General features: G+C 40.0%; 1 protein-coding gene across 1 annotated transcript in view; it reads left to right on the top strand.

The window, feature by feature from the left end:
- Positions 1-17300, top strand: part of ANKRD55 (ankyrin repeat domain 55) — a 137907-nt gene that overhangs the window by 16030 nt on the left and 104577 nt on the right. The window lies entirely within an intron of this gene.

Raw genomic sequence — 17300 nt, forward strand, 5'->3', positions numbered from 1 at the left:
TTATGGAAAACAGTATGGTGATTCCTCAAGGATCTAGAACTAGAAGTACCATATGACCCAGCCATCCCATTATTGGGTATATACCCAAAGGATTATAAATCATGCTGCTATAAAGACACATGCACATGTATGTTTATTGCGGCACTATTCACAAGAGCAAAGACTTGGAATCAACCCAAATGTCCATCAGTGACAGACTGGATTAAGAAAATGTGGCACATACACACCATGGAATACTATGCAGCCATCAAAAAGGATGAGTTTGTGTCCTTTGTAGGACATGGATGCAGCTGGAAACCATCATTCTCAGCAAACTATCGCAAGAACAGAAAACCAAACACCGCATGTTCTCACTCATAGGTGGGAACTGAACAATGAGATCACTTGGACTCGGGAAGGGAAACATCACACACCGGGGCCTATCATGGGGAGGGGGGAGGGGGGAGGGATTGCATTGGGAGTTATATCTGATGTAAATGATGAGTTGATGGGTGCTGACGAGTTGATGGGTGCAGCACAGCAACATGGCACAAGTATACATATGTAACAAACCTGCACGTTATGCACATGTACCCTAGAATTTAAAGTATAATAATAATATAAATAAATAAATAAATAAATAAATAATTATTGTTTTGCTCTTCCTTTATGATTATTACATTTCATTTCTTTCTGCTTCATATCTTACTGCATTTGTTAGGATTTGTCTTATTTCTTCCCTTCTCTATTGTTTCACTATTAGGTATAATGTCTGCAATTGGTTTGAAATAGGTAAGCACTTTTTGTCTGTTTATCTTATAGGGGTCAAATTTAATCAAATGCCTTTCTGGTGTTTGCTCATATCATCACTTATTTTTCCTTTGTTCTATTGGTACGACATATTTTATTTATAGATATCCTCCAACCAAAGTATCTTTATATTCTAGAATAAACTGTATTTGGCCATGATGCATTATTTTATGTCAATACCCAACTGAAATTGATCCCGTAGAATTTAATTTAAAACTTACAATTTTGTGTTCACAAACCGAATTGTTCTGTAGGTACGTGTGTGTGTGTCTCTACCAGTTTATGCTAATCTTAGAAAATAAATTTTAAAATTTTTACTTTTTCTGTTTCAGTATGAAAACTATTTGTCCCTTGGCCATTTGACATTTATCTTAATGTTTTAAAAGAACTCATTCAACCTCACTTTAGGATATTTGTGCTATTACCACTAGCCTTAATTCCCTCCCTGTTGTACAGCCAGCCAATTCTTCACAGGTGTGCTTCCAATTTTGGGTTAATATTTAAAGCTTATTTTTGCTGCAGTGAGTATAAACTCTAGCACACGATATGTCAGGCAAAACACCACACCACACAGCTTGTGCAACAGGGTGGAGAGAAGGGTACAAGCTGCCGTGAGTCAGTGAGAATGGAATGTGAAAATGTGGAATGTCCATCCAGCACCAAAAAAAGGTCACAAGTTCACTGGAATATATGAGGGCTTTGCCTCTGAGTGAAAGAGTGCTTCCAGACCACAGTGCCCAGGGGTCAGAGGGTGGGATCCAAGGCCTGACAGGCTGCAGCCTTACCTGGGTTTTACCACTTGCCACCTGTGCAAGTTTGGATAAGTCACTTTGTATCTACTCTGTACCTCGGTTTCCTCATCCATAAAATGGGAATAATTGTAGTACCTACCTCTACCTCATACAGTGAGAATTAAACAAGTTGATTTCTAGGAAGTGTTTACACAGTGCTGGGCATACAGTGAGATACAGTGAGCTCTATGTTAAGTGCTGGCCATCATTAAGACTGTTACTCAGGCATTGAAACGGTCCTGAAAAGATCACATGAGCAATGCAGTACCAGCGGGTGATTTTATAGAGACTCGGAGGTATTGATGTTCTGTAGAAGTAATTGTGTGGCAGTCTTCACTAACTTTAGGGTTATTCTGAGTATTTTAATTCCTTCAGATGTGCCACCAACAATTCTGGAAGCTAAGAACTTTGATGGGGGACTGACCACGAGGCTTATGGAGTGTGCTTGGAATGGTCTTTGTACCCCCAAATTCATGCACACCACTGCAGAGAGGATATATCTGGGGTCCCTGCTCCCCAAGCCACAGTTCCAGCGAACAGGCTATAGGAAGAGCGTCCTCTAAAGTGTCAATAATGATTGAGTATATATAAGGTTGCCATTACAATTAAGCAAGGAAAGGGAGAATTAACTAATAATTGACTATTTTGAAAAAAATTGATTGCAGAATACAAACAGAAAGTTTACAAATTTATATCAAGTACAATTCAATATAAAATAAGCACAAGGTTTCATAAAGTTATTTCTAATCATAAAAGCAATGAAATCAATTTAAAAATGCAGTATCCATAGATTTTGACTATATAAATGCTAAAAGATATTTTTTTAAAACCAACAAAACCAAACTGAGAACTTAATTGGCAAACAGGGAAAGGTAACTGTAGCATTATAACAGATGAAGTGTTAGTGTCTTTATGTAAAGCACTTTCAAATCAATTGGGTAGAGACAAATACTTTGAAATAATAATATAGAAAGGATGCCAATAGATAATTCATAAAATTGACATAAACATAAAAATACTTCTTTCTCAGGAATAAAAGAAAAAAATGGCCATTTCGGGGGTGGTGGAGCACACCTGTAGTCTCAGATACTCAGGAGGCTGAGGTGGGAAAATAGTTTGAAACCGGGAGGCAGAGGCTGCAGTGAGCTGAGATTGCGCCACTGCACTCTAGCCTGGGCAACAGAACAAGACTCTGTCTCCAATTTTAAAAAAAGAAAAAGTGACCATTGAAAATAATACACTATTCTCCTTTCACATCAGCATTAATTTTTTTTTTAATTATAAAGCACACTATCACTGATAATGGGGTGAAGTGTGTGCTCTCAAGCACTGCCTGGAAGGGTGTATTGGTCCAACTTTTCTGGAGGGCAGTTTCACAAAGAGTCAAATCCATTGACTTCCAAGTTCCCTTCTAGGAGTGTGTCTAAAGGAAATAATCACAAATGCACGAAAAGATATACATGTAAAAATGTTTTGGTATTATTCAGAATAGCAACAGAATTTATAATCACAAAAAGTAAGCTATTGAAATGCCCAGTAATGAGAAAATAATTATATTAGTAATGCTGAGTCCAGTCCATGGGATTTCATGTCACATTTTATAGGTAACATTTTCAAATTTTATCTTATGATATAGGTAAATGTTTATAATCTGATATTAAGTGGCCAGCAGCAATGGCTCATGCCTGTAATCCCAGCCCTTTGGAAGGCTGAGGCAGGTGGATCACTTGAGGCCAAGAGTTTGAAACCAGCCTGCCCAACATGGCATAACCCTGTCTCTACTAAAAATACAAAAACCAGCCAGGTGTGGTAACGCACGCCTGTCATCCCAGCTACTCAGGAGGCTAAGGCAGGAGAATCGCTTGACCCAGGAGGTGGAGGCTGCAGTAAGCCAAGATCACACCACTGCATTCCAGCCTGGGTGACAGAGCAAGACTGACTCAAAAAAAAAAAAAATTAAGTGAAAAAGAGCAAAAACCAAGACTATACAGTCATGTACCTCATAGTGACATTTCGGACAATAATGTACTACAAATATGGTGGTGGTTCCATAAGATTATGATGGAACTGAACATTTTCTATCACCTATTGATATCGTAGCCATCATAATGTCATGGCACAACACATTATCCAGGTGTTTGTGGTGATGCTGATATAAACAAACCTACTGCATTGCCAGTTGTTTAAAAAAAGCACACACAGGGCCAGGCACGGTGGCTCACACCTGTAATCCAGCACTTTGGGAGGCCTAGCCAAGCGGATCACCTGAGGTCAGGAGTTCAGACCAGCGTGGCCAACACAGCCAAACCCCATCTCTTCTAAAAATACAAAAATTAGCTGGGCATGTTGGCGGGCACCTATAATCCCAGCTACTCTGGAGGCTAAGCCAGGAGAATCTCTTGAACCCGGGAGGCGGAGTTTGCAGTCAGCCCAGATGGTGCCACTGCACTCCAGCGTGGGTGACAGAGCGACTCTGTCTTACAAAAAAAAAAAAAGGCCAGGTGCAGTGGCTCACACCTGTAATCCCCAGCACTTTGGGAGGCCCAGGCGGGCGGATCACAAGGTCAGGAGATCAAGACCAACCAGGCTAACATAGTGAAAACCCGTCTCTACTAAAAATACGAAAAATTAGCCTGGTGTGGTGGCGGGTGCCTGTAGTCCCAGGTACTCAGGAGTCTGAGGCAGGAGATGGTATGAACCAGGAGGTGGAGTTTGCAGTGAGCAGAGATCGCGCCACCGCACTCCAGCCTGGGCGACAGAGTGAGACTCCGTCTCAAAAAAAAAAAAAAAAAACAACCAGATACAGTTATGTACCGTATGCAATACTTGATAGTGATCTATGCCACTGGTTTATGTATTTACTATACTACAGTTTTATCATTATTTGTACTCCTTTTACTTTTTTGTTTGTTTTTTTTAAGCTAACTGTAAAACAGCCTCAGGAAGGTCACTCAGGAGGTATTCCAGAAGAGGGCATTGTTCTCATAGGAGATGACAGTTTCATGCATGTTACTGTCCCTGAAGAGCTTCCAGTGGGACAAGATGTGAAGGTGGAAAATGAGTTATTGAAGATTCTGACCTTGTGTAGGCCTAGGCTAATGTGTGTGTGTGTTTGTGTCTTAGTTTTTAACGAAAATATTTAGAAAATGAAAATAAATAAACCATTTTAAAAATAGAAAAAAGCTTAAAGGATAAGGATATAAAGAAAGAAAATATTTTTGTTCAACTGTACAATGTGTTTGTGTTTTAAGTGTTATTACAATAGAGCCAAAAAGTTGAAACAAATTTTAAGAGTTAATGCAGTAAAAATGTTGGAGTAAGCTAAGATTAATTTATTGTAGAAGAAAGAAAACATTTGTTTATAAATGTAGTGTAAGCTAAGTGTGCAGTGTTTATAAAGTCTACAGTAGTGCACAGTAATGTCCTAGGCCTTCACATTCAATCACCGCTCACTCACTGACTCACCCAGAGCAACATCCCGTCCTGCAAGCTCTATTTATGCTATGAGCCCTACACCAGTGTACCACATTTTATAGTCTATACCATATTTTTGCTCTACCTTTTCTATGTTTAGATACACAAATACTTACTGTGGTACAATTGCCTACAGTATTCAGTACAGTAAAATGCTGTACAGGATGGCAGCCTAGGAGTAATAGGCTATACCATATAGTCTGGGTTTGCAGTGGGCTATACCATCTAGGTTTGTGTAGGTACACTCTATGATGTTCTCATAATGACAAAAATCACCTACTGACACATTTCTCAGAACTATCCCTGGCAAGTGACTCGTGAATATACACAGTGTGACTAAAGTTTTGTAAATAAAAAATGCATGTAACTCCAGCACTCTGCTCAGAACAGTTGGTGGTGGTTACAATGTTAAAATCTTTCTATGCCCTCAGATCAACAGGGATTTCTCCATTCTCACTGCTCTAATCATTCCCCAGGAACACACACAAGACCAGCAAGTACAAAGTCATCTATCCTGCCCAGATATTAGGTGTGTTTCCATCCTGTTCCGGGCCCCTGACAAGGCAGTTGTTACACGCTCTTAATATCATCCTTGACCCAGTCCCTTCTCATGGAAGGGAATGTCCAAGTAGGGAAGGGGAGGAGAGGATAGAAGGGCGATTCACTTAGTAACTGAGCCACAAAATGGCCTCAGTGGTAGTCAAACTCGCACAGCATCTCTGAGACTTTCAGTCATTTCTTCAGATTCTGTCATTGTATCCCAGCCCATAGGAAGATCACACTGTGGGAGATTTAAGATTTGCACTGCTAGCCTGGTCCACCAGCCCTGCCACCCCGGCAGACACTACCTGCCACTGTCCTAATCCCTGAGGGCTGTACCCACTCAGGCAGAAGCACCTTCCAGAACTTCCTCCTCTTCTTTGTCTCCTGGCCTTGCAGCTGTGAGGACCTTTTAACCACTTTGCCTTCTCCTCAGGCACCTGCCTTGTCCTTTTTGTGGCCTTTGGGTTAGGTCACCACCCATTTTCAGCCATGCCCATTTGGAGTGCAGGATAGGGAACAAGAGACAGTTCAGATTCTGCTGGCGGGGGTTGGTGGGGGGATGGAAAGAGCAGAGGTACACAACTATGCACTATGAAACAACCAGACCCTTCAGGCTTCTGAGCTCGCCTACTGCTCACACTTCTCCCCACTCCTCCATTGCATGATGCAGGGGCTCTGTAAAGAAGGTGGGGTAGGATGTAAACCCATCCTGCAGCATAAGTCAAGTGTATGCAATACACCAACATTTTAGTGATCACTTTTGAGTTTATATTTTCTTCTTATCTGTGTTTTCATAATTTTTGTAATCCAGTCATTTGGGAACTACTGCCAATCTATGACTGTACAGAAAGCATACTCATACACTTTCAAGGGTCAGTAAAATTTTTAAGACAATTTAAAGAAGGAATGTGGAAATGCGTCGTTGAGGCCAGAAGCGGTGGCTCATGCTTGTAATCCCAGCACTTCAGGAGGCTGAGGTAGGGGAATCACTTGAGCCCAGGAGTTTGAGACCAGCCTGGCCAACATGGTGAAACCCCATGTCTACTAAAATCACAAAAAAGTAACCGGTCATGGCGGTGCACGCCTGTAGTCCCAGCTACTCGGGAGGCTGAGGTAGGAGGGTCATCTGAGCCCAGGAAGTTGAGGCTGCAGTGAACTGTGATTGCACCACTGAACTCCAGCCTGGGTGATGGGAGTGAGACTCTGTCTCCAGAAAAAAAAAAAAAAAAAAAAAAAAAAAAAACAAGAAAGAAAAAAAATGCATCATTGATGAAGAAAAAACAGAGTTCAGAAAAGGAAGGCACCCCTGGAAGACCAGCTGACAGAATGCAGCCACTACAGGGTGTCAGGGACAACTCAAAGCTCAGGGACTGCAGGGCAATAGATTTGTTCAATCTCTGACATTTGAGCCAGCCACCCAAATTACATTTGTTTTCTTAAACTATTTTTAGGAGACCAAGGCACTAGGGGCAGTTTTATAAGTGGGCACAGTAGAGGACCACAAGGAGGGTGCCTTTTAAAAGATCCAAGGAAGACCCCCTTCTCCAAATCTCCCCCAGCCCAACAGTCATTGTTCATGAATAATGGGTGATTCACTGTTTGGTTCTCCACAGATGCTAGCTAGACATGCAGAACATCAATCATGAAAGGAAACTTAGAGATCAACCTTCTACTCAATACAGGTGTCTCCTCAAGAACACTGCCAAGATGGGTTTGGTCAGAACCTGCTTAAACACAGATAGTGATAAGGAGTGCACTAGCTTGTGAGGTAATTGCTTCTGTATCTGAACAGCTCTAGTCATTCAAAAGTCTTATTAATTCCAACTTCTACCCACCAGAACTAGTTCTTCCCTGTGGGTTTACAGAAAACAAGTCTAGGCCAGGTGCAATGGCTCACACCTGTAATCCTAGCACTTCGGGAGGCTGAGGAAGGTGGATCCCTTGAGGTCAGGAGTTCGAGACCAGCCCAGCCAATATGGTGAAACCCCATCTCTACTAAAAATACAAAAATTAGCTGGGCATGGTGGCAGGCGCCTGTAATCCCAGCTACTTGGGAGGCTGAGGCAGAAGAATCGCTTGGACCTAGGAAGCAGAGCTTGCAGTGAGCCAAGGTCGTGCCAGTGCACTCCAGCCTGGGCAACAGAGTGAGACTCTGTCTCAAAAGAAAAAAAAGAAAAGAAAACAAGTCTAAACTCTCTTCCAGCTTTTTCAAAATTGAAAACAGCTATCATGTTCAACTGAACATGAACATTCTGCTCTGTTCCAGACTAAACAAACCAATTCCTCCTTTTCCAGAGCTGGCAGTTAAAATGGCAAATGCCTGACTCCAACACCTGCCATTCCTGGAAGGAGAGGTAGGTGGAGTCATGTATTTGATTCAGAAGAAAGTAAGGAAGATTGGAGGAAGGATGGTTTCATAACAACACTTAACTTACTTTTCAATTTCCAAAAGCCAGCAAGGCTAGCATAATCCTTCATAAAATTAAAGATTTCTATCTGCCTGTATTAGTCCATTCTCATGCTGCTACTGCCCAAGACTGGGTAATTATAAACGAAAGATAAGACTCACAGTTCTGCAGGGTTGGGGAGGCCTCAGGAAACTTACAATCATGGCAGAAGAAACAGCAAATGCATCCTTCTTCACATGGCAGCAGGAAGGAGAAGTGCCAAGCAAAGGGGGAAAATCCCCTTATAAAACCATCAGCTCTCGTGAGAACTCACTATCGTGAGAACAGCAGCATGGGGGAACCACCCCCATGATCTAATTACCCCCCACGAGGTCTCCACCAACATGTGGAGATTACAATTCGGATTACAATTCAAGATGAGATTTGGGTGGGGACACACAGCCAGACCATATCACTGCCTAATTACCAAAGTACTTCCTGACATAATATTTTAACATCAGAAAAGTTTCCACAAAACCCCAGTGGGTGAGAAAGCTCATCTGAGCAGAACATGTATATTAAATTGATCAATAAATGTGTATATTGCCCCCATCCTAAAGGTCCTATACATAAATATTGAGATTTTTTAAGATTTAATATTATTAAAATAGGCCGGGTGCAGTGGCTCAAGCCTGTAATCCCAGCACTTTGGGAGGCCGAGACGAGCGGATCACAAGGTCAGGAGATCGAGACCATCCTGGCTAACACGGTGAAACCCCGTTTCTACTAAAAAATACAAAAAACTAGCCGGGCGAGGTGGCGGGCGCCTGTAGTCCCAGCTACTCGGGAGGCTGAGGCAGGAGAATGGCGTGAACCCGGGAGGCAGAGCTTGCAGTGAGCTGAGATCCGGCCACTACACTCCAGCATGGGCAACAGAGCGAGACTCCGTCTCAAAAAAAAGAAAAAAAAGAAAAAAAATTATTAAAATAAAGATGCATTCTATAAAAGTGCATTCTGAGAGGCATCTTTACTGAATTTCAACACAGACACACTCCTTAAAACAGAAAATTCCATTCCCCAGGTCCTCTTCGTGCAGGAGAGACGCTCAACGTGAAATGCCCTTCACAGCTCAGAAAACCTACCCCCACAAGAGCACAGAGATGCTAACATTCAAAGAAACACAACATGTGTTGCATCACAGATTTGGTTACGGAAGAAAGATCTGATTGCAGCCAGATATTTACCCTTGAGATAATATTGTTGCAAGACTTCCTCCCCACAGAATGAAATCTCTTCTTTTCCACTCCCAGGGTATGAAGGTCACTTTGCATGTTTGTTCCCTCAGCTGGTACATGTGGAAAGCCTGGAGCTATTTTTCCCTTTAAAATGTTAGAAAGAAACTTTCTTCTTCTCATGTGACTGACACTTTCTAAAACACTCTTATCATCTCAGGCAGTACACCCTGAGGGACTGGAGAAGACGTGAGACCTGGTAAAAATGTTTCTGCTCACAAAATTCCTACAGCCTGCTGCACAAGGCAAAGGGTCTCGTTTAAGGGCAAGAAGGCACAAGTGCCTATCTATGTCAAAGTAGTAATTTGAATAATAATAACAACAGACAGACTTGGTTTTTTTTTTCTTTAACTTTTATTTTAAGTCCAGGGGTACATGTGTAGGATGTGCAGGTTTGTTACATAGGTAAATGTGTGCCATGGTTGTTTGCTGCACAGATCATCCCATCACCTAAATATTAAACCCAGCATCCATGACCTCTTCTTCCTGATGCTCCCCCTCTCCCCACACCACCGCCTCTGACTGGCTCCAGTGTGTGTTGTTCCCCTCCATGTGTCCATGTGTTCCCATCATTCAGCTCCCACTTATCAGTGAGAACAGGTGGTGTTTGGTTTTCTGTTCCTGCATTAGTTTGCTGAGGATAATGGCTTCCAACTCCATCCATGTCCCTGCAAAGGACATGACCTTGTTCTTTTTTATGGCTGCATAGTATTCCATGGTGCATATGTATCACATTTTCTCTATCCAGTTTATCATTGACGGGGCATTTAGGTTGATTCCAAGTTTTTGCTAATAGTGAATAGTGCTGCTATTGTGATATGCATGCAAGTATCTTTATAATAGAATGATTTATATTCCTTGGGGTATATACCTAGTAATGGGATTGCTGGATCAAATGGTATTTCTGCCTCTTGGTCTTTGAGGAATCACCCCACTAATTAACACACTTTGAATATTTGCTCTGGGCCAGGCACTGCTTTAAGCACATCATATGAATTAATTCATTTAGCTCTCAGAACAGCCCTAACGGGGAGGCACTATTCTTATTCGTTTGGCAAGTGAAGAATGGACATAGAGATGTTAAGCAACTCGCCTAAAGTCAGATAGCTAGCAGGTAAGTGGCAGTGCCAGAATCAAACTCTAGAGGTGAGGCCCCAGAGCCTGTGCTCTTACCATTTTTCTATATGTACGCTTTGCATCACCTGATATATTCGAAAAGAGTCACATGAGACTAATTTTGTTTCAATGCCAGTTGGCTGTATCAATGACCTTTAACTTGTTCTTGCATGGTCAAAGAGTTCCAGATTGACTCGGGACCCAGGTGAAGGTCCACAGAGACTCTTCATTACCAGTGGGTGGCAATGTTGTCCCATGGAGCCATCATGGTGCAGTGTTAAGGCCTGGCATGCTCCTTAAAGGCGGAAAGACTGGCCACTTTGTGGATAGGTCATTCTGGGTACCCCCAAGAATGCAATTTCTTCGAAGCATTCAGGATAATCCTGCATAAGGAGAGAGGAAATTAGGGGAATGCGCAGGAAACTGTTCATTGAAGTGAGTCTTCCCCTGTCCTGCCATAATATCTCCAGTATGTCTCAATCATAAATAAGACATTCGTCTTCCCACTAGGACATGTCTTTCTTAGGGACAGAAACTCTACAGCCTTTGTAACTACAATTTTACTAGCCTGTGGTAGATGAGTAAATGAATGAATGAGTTCTTCGAGGCAATCAATTCTATTTCAAGGAACAATCTAAGAAAGATCTGCAGAGTCCTCTGTGGTTGTCCAAAATGAATCCAGACATCACTGGTGACCCTAGGATGTGTTTAGTCACCCAAGAATCCTCTGAATAGAATAAACCAAAGAAAGCCTCCCCAAATTACTCTGGTCTGAACTCTTGAAATTGCAATGCAATTTTTGGTCCTTTTGCAAAAGGGTCACAGCTCAGGCAGAACAAGTGTCAAGCTAACTTCTGGTTAATTTCAACAAAATGGGCCCAGTAACCGATGCAGTCAAGGGCTTTCCCAAAGAACTCCATAATAACCCAAGGACAGATCCACCATGTGAAGCTCTAAAAAAGGAACCTTTTTGTAAAATCTGAGATACTCTAACGAAGGCCCTCTAATCTAAAACATTTTTAATAGCCTATTACATGTCTGACAGTATTAATGCTAAGCCCCTGACATTGGATAATTTATGATACATCCAGAAATCAGTTAGGTTTTGTGACCATGAAAAATGAAGGAAAGAAATGATCTTAAGACTGTCTATCCTTCCAATTTTTAGGTAAAAATTAATAAAAATTTAAATATATACCTTTGTTTTTAAAAAAAAAACCCTACTAGAGTATTTATAAAGGTCAGAATTAGCAAAATACATACTTTTTTCTTTTTTAGGATGTTATCAAACAGCAAGGACTTGTTTTCTTAGTTTTATAGACATGCTAGGCTCTGTGTACCCCCTTAGTATTAGTATTATTAAAGCTAGTACGCCTGACTTCTCTCTTACCATGTAAGGGAAAAAAACTTGGTTTATTTTGACAGGTATAAAAGAACATACATTCATTATAGAGAATTTGATAAATATAGAAAGTTCTGAAGAATATCCAAGAGATTATCTCTATTGACTTTTTGATGCACATTCTTCCAGGCTTTTAAAGACTTTTACACATTTCATGTATATACATACTACAATTAAAACACAATTGTAGAGATGAGGTCTTGCTATGTTGTTCAGGCTGGTCTGCAACTACTGGTCTCAAGTAATCCTCTCACCTCGGCCTCTTTTTTTTTTTTTTTTTTTTTTGAGGCGCTGTCGCACTCTGTCGCCCAGGTTGGAATGCAGTGGCGCGATCTCGGCTCACCGCAAGCTCCGCCTCTCCAGTTCACGCCATTCTCCTGCCTCCGCCTCCCGAGTAGCTGGGACTACAGGCGCCCCCCACCACGCCTGGCTAATTTTTTTGTATTTTTAGTAGAGGCGGGGTTTCACTGTGTTAGCCAGGATGGTCTTGTTCTCAACTGACCTTGTGATCCCCCTGCCTCGGCCTCCCAAAGTGCTGGGATTACAGGCGTGAGCTACCGCGCCCCGCCCACCTCCGCCTCCTGGTATGAGTCACCCTACCAGGCCACACCTAAGGTTTTTCTGTTTTTTTTTTTTAACTTTGAACATGGCAATTTATTTTATGCATTATTTAAATCCACTGTTGAAAAATGTTCAAAAGCCACTTTAAGAAACATTTAAAAATATATTTTTCTGACTTAATGGTGATCACTTAAAATAAGCAAGTCACCAGACATTTTTAAACCATTCATAGCACCATTACCTTAAATAATTTTTAAATTCCAAAATACAAACATTCACTATGTAGTACAACACACTGCTTAGCAGTAAGATTAGTTTCCCTCTAATAAAATACTTCGTGTAGATTATTAATTTGCTGGGCCCTTCAAAGTTATTAAAACTTAACTAACATAAACTGAAAACTAGAGAGGTAAGGGAATTGAAATAGAGAACAATTCAACTCTAAAACTTTAGAGTTGGTTTCTCTAGAGAGAATTTGTAAAATTCTTTATTCCACCCTTTGTTAAAATTGTTATTTCAACTCTTACATATAAACACATGTTTAGGTTTTTTGGGGTTTTTTGTTTGTTTATTTTTGAGACGGAGTCTCACTCTGTCGCCCAGGCTGGAGTGCAGTGGCGTGATCTCGGCTCACTGCAAGCTCCGCCTTACCAGTTCAGGCCTTTCTCTTGCCTTAGCCTCCCAAGTAGCTGGGACTACAGGCACCCACCACCACGCCCGGCTAAATTTTTTGTATTTTTAGTAGAGGCGGGGTTTCACTGTGTTAGCCAGGATGGTCCCAATCTCTTGACCTCGTGATCCGCCAGCCTCAGCCTCCCAAAGTGCTGGGATTACAGGCGTGAGTCACCGCACCCGGCCCCTAGACACTGTTTTTAAATCAACAGAGGTAACATTAACATTTAGCATAGGATCTACCACAAGTTGTCTCCCAGATTGCTTCAGTATGTTTCTGTTAGGCCTACTATAAAGTAGAAAAATAAAGCAAATGGGTTTTGGGGTTTTTTGTTTTTGAAAAAAGGGTGAGTGGAAAAATCCAAATAACTTTACTTCCTTTAATAATTGTAGATGTGGCTGGGCCCGGTGGCTCACGCCTATAATCCCAGCACTTTGGGAGGCTGAGGCAGGCGGATCACCTGAGGTTGGGAGTTCAAGACCAGTCTGACCAAAATGGTGAAACCCCATCTCTACTAAAAATACAAAATAAGCTGGGCGTGGTGGTGCATGCCTGTAATCCCAGCTACTCGGGAGGCTGAGGCAGGAGCATTGCTTGAACCAGGGAGGCGGAGGTTGCGGTGAGCCAGGATCATGCCATTGCACTCCAGCCTGGGTAACAAGAGTGAAACTCCGTCTCAAAAAAACAAAAAAAGTAATAATAGTTGTAGATGTTGAATTAATTTAAAATTCTAGATTTTTAAGTAGGGCAACTATCTTGAGAGCCAGCAGGCATTATTGTTAGACTTTCACTTTCAATCTCATAGGGAAACCCAGTTCATAGATTTAAAATTATCAATTAAGTAATAAAAATTTTAATCACTATTAACAGCCAAATTAACCCTGTGAAAGCAGCATTTAAGAGTAACTAGAAAATGGGAATTAGTAATAAAGCAAATAAAGAAGGGCAATAAATACAAAGCAGAAACTGTCAAAGATAATAGTCTTATGAACTGAAAACAAATGGAGAATAAAATGCTAGATATACTTTAATCAATCAAGTGATTCTTTCAAGTACAATAGTGCATCAATCTGGTAATAACTATGGTTTGACAGTCTCAAAGAAGTGAAAAATTAATACTCAAGAAAACAATTGTGAAAATAACCAGTTAGCAAATTAATGCTCAAGTCCAATTCCATATTCAAATAATAATAAAAGTCAATCAGTGGTTTATTTTAATATATCATTACAGTAAGAAAAACTCCTCTGAAATGTATGATATTTGAAAACAAACTGGGACAAAAATCTGCTTTATCTATGAACTTTCCACTAGAAAATACAAGCATACCATCGTTAGAGAACATAAGACATCAAAAGCCTTATGTGTTAAAACCATACTAAAACAATTTATCTAAATAACGAAGATCTTAATCTAAAAGATAGTGAATACATCATCATCATGAAATCTGGTTTTATGTGCTCTACGGAATACTTGGAGAACTGTTTTTGTTTTTGTTTTTGCTTTATTAGGTCACACAAACCAGAATGAATTGGCAGAAAAATGCTCTATATATTATAAAATAGCATTTACTACTTCAATTTAAATTCTTTTTACCAACAATTGTAGACCTTTTTGATGACACTTATTTTATGTATGTTTTAAATAAATTATGTACTTATTAGTACTTGATTAACCCTTCCTGCCTCAATATAAAATTACGAAACTTAGAGAATTACAGATTTTATCGTGGTCCCTGATATTAGCCACTTTGGAGAAGCTAAAAATTTGGCCATATGAATGATCCAATGACCCTTTAAATTATCTTTATATTTAATATTACATGATCCTGCACTATACTGATTTAAAACATGCTTTTTGAAAAAATGTCTTAATAATGGAGCAGTAATCTTCAGTGTGTTTCAAACACTATTTGTACCAAAATCATGTAGGTGTTGGCAGTGGTTCTCAAACTAGGATGATAAAGACACCTGCAGTTTGCTTAAACACAACTGCTAGCCCCTGCCCCTGCTCCTAGAGTATCTGATTTAGTAGATCTGAGATGGGACCCTGAGAGAGGTTGCATTTCCAACATGTTCCCAGGTGATGTTGATGCTTTTTGTTGGGACCACACTTTTGACAATCACTGCCCTAGGGCATCTGGTAAGAATGCATACCTTTGGGCCCCATGCTTAAATTAGAATTTCTGAGATTGGGGTCTTCAGATCGGCATTTTAACAATGTCCTAGGCAAGTGTGCAAACCACAGTTTAAGAATCACTATGACAATTTGACTGGGTTAATTTGCCTATTACTGGCCAATGTATCAGATGTCATATATCATATAAATAAAAATGGAAATAATGTTCAATGACTAACCCCAAGCCTGATACAGTTCAAATGAACACACAGGGTTTGAATATAAATCCTGCCTCTGTTACTTACTAGCTTTGTGACAGTGACAAAGTAACTTTAATTCTCCAAGCCTCAGTTTCCTTATCTATAACATGGGAATAACACCCAAATTTTGAGGATTAACACTATTATACACAGAGTAAGCACAATAGTTAGCACACAGTAGGCACTCGATAAATACTAGCTATTACTTATTAAGAAATGTATGAAATATTTCCTTCAGTATCTGGTCAAAGCAAATTTTTTATTCACTTAAATGCAATAGTTACACTCCAAGGTAATAGAATAATAATACAATCTTGTATTCATTGCTCCCTGTTCTGGGACAGATAGTGTTCTAAGAACCTTACATTTATTTAATCCTCATAAAAATCCTGTGAGGTAGGTAGTACTATCATCCCTAATTGACAGATGAGAAAATTGAGACACAGAGAGATTAAATAAAATTGCTCAAGGTTACAAAAACAGTAAGTGTTGGAGCAAGAATTTAAACCTGAGTAAGTCTGACTCTAGAACCCAGGATTCATCACAACATTCATTTCTTGTGAGTAAATCTTAAGGTTTTTGGATATTTATAGTAAACCATTTATACTTCTAGTCAAGTAACACATATGAAAATTCATGTCCACACTATTGTGAAGAGTTGTTCAAAGAATAAAATGAATGCCTCAAAATTTTGGCAGATAATACTACCATGATAATAGGTAAAAATTAGTGCATGTTTTCACTATGTGGACAGAGTAATCAATGGTTAGCCAACGAGAACAATATCCTCTCAAATATACCATTCGAGGAGTCATGATTGTGACATGTTTTGGCACAATAAATAGAAATTATTTAGCTAGCCAGGTGCTGTGGCTCACACCTATAATCCCAGCACTTTGGGAGGTGGAGGCAGGTAGATCACCTGAGGTCAGGAGTTCAAGACCAGCCTGGCTAACATGGCAAAACCCCATCTCTACTAAAAATACAAAAATTGGCCGGGCGTGGTGGCACACACCTGTAATCCCAGCTATTCGGGAGGCTGAGGCAGGAGAATCGCTTGAACCTGGGAGGCAGAGGTTGCAGTGAGCAGAGATCATGCCACTGCACTCCAGCCTCGGGGACAGTGAGACTGTCTCCAAAAAAAGAAATTATTTAGCTAGACAGCAGAGTCAGTGGCACGACAGTCATGTAAAATTGGCATAATGATAAACATAAGGGAAATGTAAATCTTTTGTGCCATTAAAAATAATCTCATAGAAAGTCTGTAAAATATTCTGTTATGACACACTCAGTATTGCTAAATATAATAAAAATACAAATTTTCTTTCAGAAACTCTTTAAACAGAGAGTCACTAAAAATAGAATGAAACATTTGTGAATGTTTTTGATGACAGCCTTGAATAGGTCGTTGTTAGAATTATCCACTGGCAAGACAATTATCCCAAAATAGTAAGTCAGCATCAACTTTCAGACTGTTATTTATAAGTTAAGTATCTACTCTTTCAATATATAACGTTTTTGTTTAAGTACTCTGCGTTTTCTATTGTTTTTAATTAATTCTTTTCAAAATCTTGCATTCAAAATAATCTTGCCAGTGTAACTAATAGCCACCTTGGATCCTAAAAATGAATGTTATAACTCTGCTTTAAACAAGTTATGAAAAGCACAAACACATTCTCATCTCTCAACAGGATGAGAATGAAAGAAATCAAAACTATGTAGTTAGAAAGAGTTTAAAATAATCAATTTAAAATGTCACTTAGTAATCCCTGAGAGTGGCACTGATATAAGAAAAGCATCCTCAAATAGCATTAAATTTATTATTAGTTACCCATAATTAACAATGGGTAAATTTGGGAACAAATATTATAAAATACATGTTTACAGAATGCTATG

This window comes from Macaca thibetana, chromosome 6 (genome assembly GCF_024542745.1).
Source record: "Macaca thibetana thibetana isolate TM-01 chromosome 6, ASM2454274v1, whole genome shotgun sequence".
In the NCBI taxonomy this organism is placed as follows: Eukaryota; Metazoa; Chordata; class Mammalia; order Primates; family Cercopithecidae; genus Macaca; species Macaca thibetana.